At 43.1% G+C, this 12,757-nt stretch overlaps 1 protein-coding gene across 1 annotated transcript in view; it reads right to left on the bottom strand.

Annotated features, from left to right (window-relative positions):
- WAPL (WAPL cohesin release factor) overlaps positions 1 to 12,757 on the bottom strand; it is a 428,526-nt gene that overhangs the window by 131,836 nt on the left and 283,933 nt on the right. The gene's annotated exons all lie outside the window — the stretch shown is intronic.

The following is a 12,757-nucleotide window of genomic DNA, read 5'->3' as shown; positions in this document are numbered from 1 at the left end:
TGTGAGTAAACTAGAAAAATGTGATGCCTCATTGGAAAAAATAAAAAAAACGATACTAATACCCAAACTCAACAGACACAAATTGAAGTTAATAGTTTAAAAACCTTCAGTAGAAGCTCTAATCAAGGACAAACAAATAATTCATTGGAAAATTGAATTAATGGAGAACAATAATAGACGTTTGAATTTGAGATTCTTGAACTTCCCTATTTCTTCATTGATAAAATCAGATGAGTTATTCAAAATGTATTTGAAGGAAATTCTGCAGATACCTGTTTCAAATTTACCCCCATACAATAAGATTTATTATTTACCTCTGAAAAAAGGTTTGAATACAGGTTCTGCAAGAAATTTACAAGGGGACCCTCAGGAATCCCATAATCTGACTGAATTCCTGGAAGATTCCAATATGGAGATAACTGATAGAGGAACATTATTGGTTCAATTTGTGTTTGAGCAAGATTTAAACCATGTATTTAAATTATACTTCAAAAATTCCACTAAAATGTTTTATGGACAGAAAATTTGGATCTACCCAGATGTTGCGAAGGCAACTAAGGACAGAAGGAAACAATTTTTGGACTTAAGAAATGATACTAGAGCTTTGGGTGCATCGTTTTTGCTAGCTTACCCCTGTAAGTGTAGGATTACAGGGGAATAAATATGTTTTCTCTGATCCTTCACAACTACGATCTTTCCTAGAAATGAAAAAAGTCCAGGCACCCGTTTTGTAATAACATCAGTTATCAAATAATAGTATGTGTGGGTTTAAAGGCAAGCCGAATTATACAAAATATTTTTTTCGATTTAAATGTCTCCTCATGTTTCTTAACGTCTCTCAGTAATAGAGGTCTAAGGAAGAATGTATTTCTATCATTTTAGGTAGATATATGCATTATAATGTTACATGAGATTGTTGCTTTCTGTTTTTCCTTTGCAAGTTGATGTACTTGTAATTTAAAATCAATAAATAAATTTAAAATAGTACACGACTACTGATACAACAAAATGTAAAAAGTTGGCCATGTTACGGCTGCTGCAAAAATGGCCTTAACATGTGGAAAAAAACATGTATAAGGGGGAAGGGAATGGGACATGATATGCCGCCTTTCTGTGGTTTTTGCAACTACATTCAAAGAGGTTTACATAGTATATATATGTACTTATTTGTACCTGGGGCAATGGAGGGTTAAGTGACTTGCTCAGAGTCACAAGTAACTGCAGTGGGAATCAAACCCAGTTCCCCAGGGTCAAAGTCCGCTGCACTAACCACTAGGCCACTCCTCCACTAAGGTCACTTTTTACCACAGCTTCAGGTAAAAAGGCCCCTATGTTTCTTATCAAGGCTCTCTAGCTGAAGTTTGAAGAAAGCTTATAGTAGACTGTTACAGAGACAACAAAGAACAGCAGAAACCATAACGACCATGGTGTGAAATGACAATGCATGATGTGATTAGTAGTATGTATATATATATATATATATATTTTTTTTTTTTGGGGGGGGGGGGGGGGGGTTAGATCATGCTTTTTTTTTTTTACTGTAACTCACACAGTTACACTCAGGTGCAGTGGGTAGTTCCCTGTCCTGGGAAGGGGAAAGGAGTTGGGCAGGGTTTGGGTTCAGATTCTACATTTGTACCTAAAAAAAAAAAAAAGTGGCGATGTGTTCACAGATGGAGGGTCCCATGATTTACCCAAAGTCACAAGGAGTTGCAATGGGATTTGAAACGGGCTCCCTGGTCCTCAGCCCGCTGCTCTGTTAGGCTACTCCTCCACTCCTATATAACTATTTATTAAATTGGTTCCTCTGAAGGAGGAACAGATTCACATTTATCCTTTAGACTGATTTGAATAAGTCTTCCTTAGAAGAGATAAATAGGGCAACCTTGGTTGATTTATTTGTGTCCTTGACTGAGATCTGGTTCCAGAAATTTATTTGGAAATCATGATATGATATCTTTATCTGTGGGCATAAAATTAGATGACTTCCTGATGTGTTTCCCACAATGCAGTTATGGAAGAAATGTCTTGTTTTAAAGACACTATGTGATACATTTGGAAGTTGTTTTTTTTTTAACTGTATAATGGCTGGGAAAACTAATATTTATTTCTCCTATACATTTAAAGAATTTCCTTAGAAGTCATGCTCCTACTGTTAGCAGAAACTATGATTCTGAGGAAATAATGTATTTTGCTTCCACAGGCTGAATTCATAAGGATGCTTTGAAAGCAGTCTTGCTCACCTATAATAGATGCTTTCTGTGGACAGCAGGATTGATCAGGAACACAATGGATGACATCATTGTACATTGCTAGTTTGAATCATCTCACAAAGTGTGCAGAATGTATTGTGAAGTTCTGAGCATGTGTAGCCCTTCCTGCATGGGGAAGTCTCCTTAAAACTTCAATTAGTTCCATAACTCAAGAATTAATGCAACTGTTGGGGAAGTGAAAGGGACTGTGTCCTCATTAGTCTTTGTGTTTAAGGACAACATCTGTTACCAGTTAGCAGCAATGCTTTTTCCACTGAAAACCAGAATTGAGCCAGGCATCCAAGTGAGTAACACACAAGCTCACTGTTGCTCATCTCTATATACTATCCATTTTCCAGGAACAGCCTTTTTCCAGGAACAGTGTAGCATGGATTGGCCAATAAAACTTGACCAAATGCATGATTTCCGACTGTGGACTAGACGAAGGAGTAGTACGAGATAAAACAGGTTTCTGCTTAAATAGTATCTAGTGAAGCAGACTTCAGGATAACCAGCATTCTGAATTAGTTTGGACCAATATAAATTTTTTGGTTTTACCAGCATACAGAGCATTACAGTATCTAGCTGTGATGTTATTATAGAATAGAGCACTTGTTAAGACTCATCTTTATGATATATGGTGATCAATTTCAAAGCAGCAGCAGGTAATAGGAGCCACTTTTAAAGGTTGTTTGAATTTGCAGGATCAAAATAAGGTGATGAGTCTAGCAGTATCCACTTAGAGGTAGGACAAAGCCTCCAGGAAACTCAGCAGTCAGATTTCTTAAGTCTTGAATTTCCTTCCAACATCTGGTCGGCCTATCTGCTTTAGGTTGTCCTTTATAGTAAATTTTATTAGAAAATGATCTGTTCATGACAGAGTTGTTAACTTGACACCATCAGCCTTGTGTTCATAGATGTTTATCCTTTTGCAGTTTATGACTTCACGGGTTGAAGATTTGACCATCTATGTTAATCCTACAGCTATCACTGTATCAAGGAAATGTAGTGATGATGGTATCTGAAGTCTCAATATGTAAGTTAAAGTCCCCCGTGATCACTAACCTAGGGAAGCTTAAGGTTACCTCTGTCCAGGAGGATCCAGTTCTTGCACAGATGACTTGTTGCTGCAAGGTGTTTGACAGACCATAAGCAGTCACACTGATTTCTTATCTCCTAGCTAGATTAAGAGGCATTTTGATTCAAGACAGGTGTGGGGACAGTGACTCTGCACAGTTTGACTGCCTCTCGGATCAGAACTACTATCCCTCCATTGGCAGAAAAGATTTAAACTGAATTATCCAAAACTACCCCAATGAATGAAATCTTGTTCATAGAATGCAAAGGCTGATTTCTGGAAGATGAAGATTAAATTGAGAAAGGTGAGGAGTTCTGTCTTTGAAAGCTAGAACAAGGCTTTCCAAGGAAACTCTCAGGAGCCATACATCAAGGAAGGGAAAACCCAGATGACCTATTTGTGGAGATAGCTGGATGCTATGGTAAAATCCATGGGGTTCCAGAAAGGCTGAAAGGAAGGACCCTGTATGGATAGTGGTTTACCAAGAGAAGAATCTAGATATATCTTCTGTAAGAAGAAATTAGAGATATGAGTGTAAGATTCTTTGAGATCCAGTGTACTGTGCTAGTCTCCTTCCTTAAGGAATGGCAGAATTGAGGGAAGAATAATTATCGCAAATTTCTATTTGCAAAGATTGAGGTTTCTGAGGTCTTTTATGTGATGCAAACCTCTAGTCATTTTGGGAATTAGAAGTACCTGGTGAAGCTGCCTTGGGTTTTTTCCTGTTATGGGACTAGCTCTACCTCATTTGGTGGAGGATTGACTATTTCCTGACAAGAGTAAGCCTGGGGGAGATGAGCTCACTGCAGGGGCCAATCTGGTGATTCAGAGAGGAATCTCAGCTGGAAACATGATGGTATGTTGAGAACCCAGGAATCTATGGTGATCTTGTGAAGTATGGATGCATTTTTCTTTCCTATTTAAATTTTTATAGTTCCTTTCCTTTCTATGAAATAGTCTATAAACTACTTAACTTTTGCCTGTCAGTTTGAAGCGGTATAGTAAATTACAATAAAGAATAAAGGAAGAAGGGCAGACTGTATGCTCTGAAGGGATTAACTGAAACTGAAGCAATAGGTTAAAAAAAGGTGCTTTGTTTTGGTTGACTAGGCAATACCTACTTCATTTGAGCTCTGTTAAGGTTTAATGTATACAGGATGTCACACCTGCTGAGTTTGTCTCTGGAAGTGTAAGAAGGTCCTCCCACAGCCGTTACAGCTTCAAAGTGTAATTTACTGAGATGAATTGATATACTTAGAACAGATGTCTCCAAATTCAGTCTTCCATGCCCAAATCAGGGCAGATTTTCAGAATATTCCTAATAAATATGCATGCCCACTATCGCCGCTATATGCACCTCTCATATGCATGCTCTTAAGGGTATCCTGAAAATGAATTCTGTTTGTGCGTGTTAGAAAATGTAAATAATTAAATCTACATTAGGCTGATCCAAGTTCAGTCCCTGAGGTCCAGTGTCTCAAAATTCTTAGCAGCTTACAGCAAAATCATACATAATTCAAAAACAAATGAAAATTAAAATTTTAAAAGACATAAAACAATCACAAAATTTTGGATAAAAACAAACCATCCCTTCAATCAGTCATTACACTAGTCACTGGCAGAACAGCAGAGGGGTATTGTAGAGTAAACCAGTTATCTTTCATAATGTCCACTGTCTTCTTTACCTTCACTCCAAACAAGGTGTCTCTAGTACAAGTATGTCTACCAACCTGGTGTGAACATCACCTTGCAAACCAGAAAACACAAGCTGGAAATTTGGAAGCAATTGCCAAAGTAGAAATTCTGGAAATTATCTCTAATAGGGAAAGCTCAATTTCAAGACCTATGACCTAAAAGAAGTTTAGATTTTGCTATATCTCATTACTATTTGTAACAGAGTAGACACATTTATTTAAAAAGTTAACCAGTGCTTGGAAAAGTATCACTTATGAAAGGCTACCAAAGTGGTAAGAGATTTGGAATTCTAAAAATGTATACTCTCTAGAGAGGAGTCATGGGAGATATGATATTAAGAATCAAATATTTAGAATCTATTAATGCAAAAGAGGTACACCAGTTTCAGAGGAAAGGAAGGTTTAGAACAAGGGATTCATGATATGAGTCTCCAATATGGCAAACTGAAAAGCACTGCCAAGAAAAAAAAAATTCCCTACCCACGGAAAGGCTGGTGGATGTATCTTATACCCTTCAGGACTGGGTGCTGACCAGAACAGTAACGTTGTTTAAAAGGGGACATATGACTTTTTGCCCCCCTGGGTCCTGATATAACCAACCACTATTTTGGAAAATTGTAATCAAAATCTGTTGGCCATTGTTAATTGGTTGAGAGCAAATACATTTCAGTTCCTTAGTGTCCCTCCGGACTGGCCCAGGATTGGACTGATGGGTTGTGCACTCCTTCCAGCAGGTGGAAACTGAGAAATTCTGACTCTGGGAGCCAAGACGAGCCCTGGCCATGTGACCCTAGACTTAGTATTCTCAGTCTCCAGCAGGAGAAAGGAGGTGAGCCCTTAGTCTCCTCTCTGTTTTCTTTCTTTCTCCTTTGCATAGAAAGAAAGAAAGAAAAAGAAAGAAAGAGGATTTGTTCTCCTTCTTAATCTTCTGGGCACCAAGTGTCTTCTTTCTGAGGGGTGTCACACTCGGGGGTACTGGGTCCCTCCCCCTCCTTTCTCCCATTGTGTGCTCCCGCTGATCTTGGCTGCTACTGTTCAGCAGGATTGGAGAAAAGGTGTTCCAGCTTGCGTAGAGCCAGCCATATTGTATTTAAAAAGAAAAAAAACAAAGTTCAGAGAGGGCAGAAGGCAGCCGTTTCTCCCCTTGGCGCGAACGAGCACAGCAGCTTCATCATCACTTCCTCCAGCTGCGCCGGAAGTGTCTCTGTGGCTCCACAAAAAAGCCACGATGTCTGAAAAGCTGTGGTGATGTCTTGTGTCTCAGCGTCAGGGAGTAGGTACTTCCGGAGCGTGCAAGTTCTGCACAGCATTTGATTCGGCAACGGTTCCTTCTCTGTCCCCCTGGCAGAGCAGCCCAGCGCTCCTTCAGTGGGAAAAGCTGCCATTTTGATGGGTTCTGCTTCCCTTGCAGTTCGGGACAGCCCGGCCTAATCGCAGCTAGCACAGAGCTCTGCTGTAGTTATGCCTCAGATTTTGGCACCTCAGGAGGGAGGATTTCCCCCACCCCAAGTTTGTGTTGCAAATGTATCAGGCCTTTCTTTTAAAGAAATCTGGCACTGAGGCTTCTCCATTGGGGGGGGGGGGGGGTTCAGCTAGGCAGTTAACCTCTGCTAAGAGGGCTCGGGGGTTCTGGGCTCTCCAGGTGGACCAGCTCTGACACTGACTTGGACCTACCCTTCCTAGAGAACATGGAAGGCTCGGATGATCATCAGTTGGCAGATCTGCTCTTAGCTGATTCGGTAGTCAGGAATTTCCATAAGGAGGATCTTCAGGAGCTTATCTTCTTGGTAGCATCTACTCTTCATTTTGAGGATGAGCAGCCGCCAGTTCCTGAGGTCCGTAAGGTAGACATGCTGGTCAAGGGCATTCGGCGCTCTGGGAAGACCTTTCCTATATACCAAGACATCAGGGACATTATTCAGGCTCAGTGGGATGTGTCAAACTCTCCCTTTCGCTTAGCCAGGTCCATTGTACGTCTTTATCCGGTCCCGGAGGATGATAGATCTCTTCTTAAGATTCCCATGGTGGAAGCGGTGGTCCCGGCGGTCACTAAGCTCCTGTAGATGGTGGTACAGCTCTCCGGGATATCCAGGATTGAAGGGTGTAGGCCCTTTTGAAGAATATCTTTGACGTTTCTTCCTTGGCAGTGCAGGTGGCTATCTGTGGTTCCTTGGTAGCTAGGGCCAGCTTCCGCTGGGCTGGAAGAGTTTTGGATAAGGAATCGGATGATTTGTCTTTCACCGATGCGGAAGTGGCCAAGATTGAGATGGGCTCGGCTTTCCTAACGGAGGCCCTGTAAGACTAATTGAGGGCCTCCTCCAAGCCCATGCCCTTGGGGGTAGCGGCTCGCCGTTCCCTTTGGTTGAGGGGTTGGTTGGCAGATGCAGCCTCCAAATCTAAGCTAAGTAAGTTCCTCTTCAAGGGATCCTTCTTGTTTGGGGACGAGCTGGATAAGTTGGTTCGTAGTTTAGGCGATACTAAAGTGCCTCGGCTCCTGGAAGACAGGCCTTGGACTGCTGGCCACGGCGTGATGATTAGCAGAGGAAGAGGGAATGACTTTCGCCGTTTTCGGCTTAGCAGGGGGTCTCAGGTTCAGAGATCTAGGTTCTTTCAGAAGCATCAGTCCTTTCTTTATTTTTTTATTTAATTATGCTTGTATATATTACACAAGTAATAAACTTGTTACATGTAACAGAGAGAGCAAAGAAAGCAAAAAAAAAAAAAAAAAATAGTAGTATTGTCACTTATAGTTAAACATACTTCTTTCCCTTTGTCCTCTTCCTTAGACCACAATTAAAAGGGGGGAGGGATAAAAAGATCTGGTAAATCAAATAAGGAAAAATAAGAATTTAACAGAAAGGCTTCGCCCCACTCCATGTATTCTTAAATCATGCCGATCTTTCCCCTTACATCCTCTTCAGATCTATAAATGTTCTCAACTGCTCTGGAGAATAAAAAAAACATATTTAACTCCTAAGAATTTCACTATACGTTTACAGGGATATACTAATAAAAAACCTGCTCCCATTTTCTTCGTTTCTTCTTTCATATTCAAAACTTTTTTCTTCCTTTCCTGAGTAATTTCAGTCACATCAGGAAATATCCATAATTTTTGACCACAAAATTTTTGATATGAATTCTTGAAGTATAATTTTAATATTGCATTAAAGTCTTGTTCAAATACGAATGAGATCAAAAGTATGGACCTATTTTTAACTTCAGATAAAGAGTCTTCTAAAATCAAAGAAATGTCTCTTAGGTCATCTTGTTTCTCATCATTTTGAATTTGTTCCACCTCGTCAGAAATTCTCACCTGATCGTTTTTCGTAGGAAAATATATCTTGTTTATTGGAGGAATATTATGAATTGGTATCTTTAAAATTTCAACCAAGTATTTCTTAAACAATTCTAAGGGAAGAATCCCTCATGTTCAAGCGTGTTATAGTTTTCGATTTGCTCTATTTTTCATCATATATTTGTATTATCTTTCATGACCATTGTGACATTTTCTTTAATATTTGAAATATCGTTTTGAAAAGTCTGTACCTGATCTTTGAAGTCATTCTTTAATCTGTCCATCGATTTAGAGAGCAAGTCCACTGTAGAAACCAAATTCATGATTTCAGATGTTGATTTTGTTATAGAGGCATTCATGTTCTCTATAGCCTGCCAGAGGGTGTTGAGCGTTACCACCATGGGGGGAATTCAAAGATCCCTTCTTCTCCAAGATTATATTCACCTTTGACTGCTCTGGGGGAGAACTGTCTCGATAGGTCCCAATATCCACAACTTCCGTGATTTTTTACACCCATTTTCTCCTCCCGCGTCATGGCGGGGAATGGTGGAGTGTCGGCTTCCGGGGGAGAAAGGGTGGTATTATGCTCCAAGAGCGTCGGGTTCCCTTCTTCGGCGTTCAAAGCAGAGCCTCCCCCGGTTTCAACCCGTAGGCTTCGAAGAGCGAAACCATCCAGAGTCTGCTGTTTTGGGGAAGAAGTCAAGGTTGGAGATGGTACAGTCCTTACTACCCCTTTTCTTTTCGTATGGGGCACATTGTCTCTGCTGAAAGATTAAGTTATAAAGAAAGAAAAGACTCCAGCAAACTTCCAACGGTTCTCACTCCTCATGTCATGTCGGTGCCATCTTAGCCACTCCCCCCACATCAGTCCTTTCAAGGCTCCAATCATGGTGGACGAGACTCCAGCGCCTTTTTCAATCCCCTTCCCAGTAGTCCCAATGAAGGTGCACGGAACCCTCCTCTGATTCCAGTGGGAGCTCGCCTCTCTCATTTTTTTCAGAGGTGGGTCCAAATTACCTTCAATCAGTGGGGTTCTAGAGATTATTCGAGAAAGGTATGCCTTAGAATTTGTGCGGTCCCTTTCAGAGTTCCCCTGCCAGTCTCGGCTCAAAGCGAGGGCGGTGCAGAATACTCTAATGTGGCTTTTGGACCTTCAGGCTATTTGTCCAGTGCTGTCCTCAGAAGTAAGACAGGGACGTTATTTCGTGGTTCCCAAGAAGGAAGGTTCCTTTTGGCCCATTTTAGATCTCAAGACGGTCAATCATGCCCTCAAAGTCTCCAGTTTTTGGATGGAGACTCTTCGTTCAGTTATTGTCACCATCCGGACTGGAGAATTTCTGACAGCGTTAGATCTGATGGAGGCGTATCTGCATATTCAAATCCGGCCCCTTCACCAGAGGTTTCTTCGCTTTGCGGTTCAGTGTGGTCACTTTCAGTTTTGGACTCTTCCTTTTGGTAAGGCTATGGCTCCTCGCACTTTCACCAAAGCGATGGTGGTGATGGCAGTCGCTCTAAGGAAGGAGGGTATTCTAGTTCATCCTTACTTGGATGACTGGTTGATCTGGGCAAAGTTGTATCAACAGAGTGAGAGAATCACGGAACAAGTGGTTCAGTTACTGCAGTCCCTCGGATGGATGATCAACTTATCTAAGATCCGTCTTATTCCCTCGCAGTCCCTGGAGTACTTGGGGGTGTCCTTCGACATGGCACAAGGGTGGATTTTTCTCCTGCCTAACACAGCAGTCCCAGATTCAGGCCTTGTTGCACAAGCCCGCTCCTTGTGCTCGAGATTATCTGCAGTCCTTGGCTCCATGCTGGCATTGATAGAGGTGGTGCCTTGGGCCAGAGCCCAAATGAGAGCCCTTCAGTCTTCCCTCTTTTCCATGTGGTCTCCTCAGATGGACTCTCTGTGGAGGAGATTGCCTCTACGGGCCCTACAGCGCGGCAGTCTCTTCTGGTGGAGGAGTAGCCTAGTGGTTAGTGCAGCGGACTTTGATCCTGGGGAACTGGGTTCGATTCCTACTGCAGCTCCTTGTGACTGTGGGCAAGTCACTTAACCCTCCATTGCCCCAGGTACAAAATAAGTACCTGTATATATGTAAACCGCTTTGAATGTAGTTGCAAAATACCACAGAAAAGCGGCATATCAAGTCCCATTTCCCCTTCATTCGAGCAATCTGACCAAGGGAATGCTGTTAGATTTGTCTCAGTGGATAGTAGTGATGACGGATGCCAGTCTCAGAGGCCGGGGAGCCCACTGCATGGGATAGTTTGCTCAGGTACTGTGGTCAACACAGGAAGCCTCCCTATCGATCAACCTGTTGGAAACCAGGACAATTTGGCTGGCGCTGGAGGCCTTTTCTTTGGTAGTTAGAGGAGCAGCTGTGAGCATCCTCTGGAACAACGCAACTGTGGTGTCTCATGCCAATCGGAAAGGAGGGACCAGAAGTCGCCTGTTGCAGCAGGAGTCGGTGAAACTCATGGCCTGTGTGGAATGTCATCTCTCCGCTTTTTCAGCCTCGCATGTAGTGGGAGTGGAGAACGTTCAAGCGGACTTTCTCAACCATCACACCCTTGATCCGGGAGAGTGGTCCCTCAGTCAGCAGGCGTTTCGTTTGATAATGGAACGCTGGGGGACTCCTCTCTTGGATCTGTTCGCCACGAATCTCAATGCAAAGGTGCATCGCTTCTTCAGTCGCAGAGAGGACGCCGAGGCGTAAGGAATAGATGCTCTTCTTCAGTACTGGCTTTGGGATCTTCTCTATGCATTCCCTCCGTGGCCTCTCCTGGGATGGTTAATTCAAAAGATTATTTTTTTTTTTGTTACATTTGTACCCCGCGCTTTCCCACTCATGGCAGGCTCAATGCGGCTTATATGGGGCAATGGAGGGTTAAGTGACTTGCCCAGAGTCACAAGGAGCTGCCGGGAATCGAACTCAGTTCCTCAGTTCCCCAGGACCAAAGTCCACCACCCTAACCACTAGGCCACTCCTCCAAGATGCACGGGGGTCCGGTGATTCTGGTGGCTCCCAACTGGCCTTGCAGACTGTGGTATGCTGATCTGATGTGTCTTTGCTCGGCTCCTCCACTCTGCCTCCCGGATCAGGTAGGCCTTCTGGCCCAGGGCCCAATTCTTCATCCAGACCCGGCTTGATTTTGTCTTACGGCCTGGCTCTTGAACGAGCACGCTTGATGAAGAGGAGATACTCTTTGCAGGTTATTTCCACTATGCTCCGGTCACGTTGTCGGTCAATGTCTCTAAATTATGTTAGGACCTGGCAAGTTTTTGAGGACTGGTGTTCGGAGCAGAGTCTCGCTCCTCTCCGTGCTTCCGTAGCGGAAAGGTTGAACTCTTTACCGCAGGGTTTTGAGAAAGGTTTGGCTTTAGCTTCCCTAAAGGTGCAGGTGGGAAGTGTTATCCTGCTTTCGGGGAACAGTGCAAGTCGCTAGCTAGTCACCCAGATGTGTCCCACTTTTTAAAGGGAGTCAGTCACCTTCGTCCTCTGGTCAGGGAAAACCTTTCCTGCCTGGGATTTGAATTTAGTGCTTTCGGTCCTTACAGGTCCTCCTTTTGAGCCTTTATCATCATGTTCCCTTAAGGATTTAACTCTCAAGACAGTTTTTCTGGTGGCCATTGTGTCGGCTAAGCAAATGTCAGAATTGAAGGCTCTTTCCTGTAGGTCTCCTTTTCCAGAATTTTCTAAGGCGTGCATAGTTTTACGTCTGGTGTGCTCGTTTCTACCTAAAGTGGTCTCGCATTTTCATCTTTCCCAGTCAGTGGTTTTGCCGGTTTTAGGCTCCTCCTCCGTGTCGGAGGATCAGCGCAAGTTGTGGATGCTGGATGTTTGAAGGATTCTCAAGCATTATCTGAAGGTCAAAGAGGATTTCAGGCGTTCGGGCCGTCTGTTTCTACTTTTTGGAGGTTCTTGCAAGGGGTTGGCAGCTTCCAAACTGACTAGTTCAAGATGGATTAAAGAATTGATAGCTTCCGCTTACTTCTTGATGGGGAAACAGGTCCCGTAAAAACTTAAGGCCCATTCTACGAGGGGTCAGGCAACATCCTGAGCGGAGAGGTTTATGGTACCTCCTGTGGACATCTGTAAAGCTGCGACTTGGGCTTCCTTGCATTCCTTTTCTAAGCATTACAGGCTAGATGTGTCCAATGTCATCAGGAAGCAGTTTTTGGGGCTAGGGTCCTTACGGCGGAGTTGCTGGGGTCCCTCCCTTAAGGGTACTGCTTTGTTACTTCCCATCAGTCCAATCCTGGGCCGGTCCAGAGGGACGCTTAGGAATGAGAAATTAGACCTTACCTGTTAATTTGCTTTCCTTTAGTCCCTCCAGCCTGGCCCAGGTCCCTCTTGAGATCTCAGCTCGTTATTTTATTTTAGTGGTTCTACAGAGTAGTTTGTCTTTTAGGAGAGTTCCGGGTCAGAGCTGC

The sequence above is a fragment of the Microcaecilia unicolor genome, chromosome 5, assembly GCF_901765095.1.
Source record: "Microcaecilia unicolor chromosome 5, aMicUni1.1, whole genome shotgun sequence".
NCBI classification, from domain to species: domain Eukaryota; kingdom Metazoa; phylum Chordata; class Amphibia; order Gymnophiona; family Siphonopidae; genus Microcaecilia; species Microcaecilia unicolor.
This window is presented reverse-complemented; position numbering and strand designations above follow the sequence as displayed.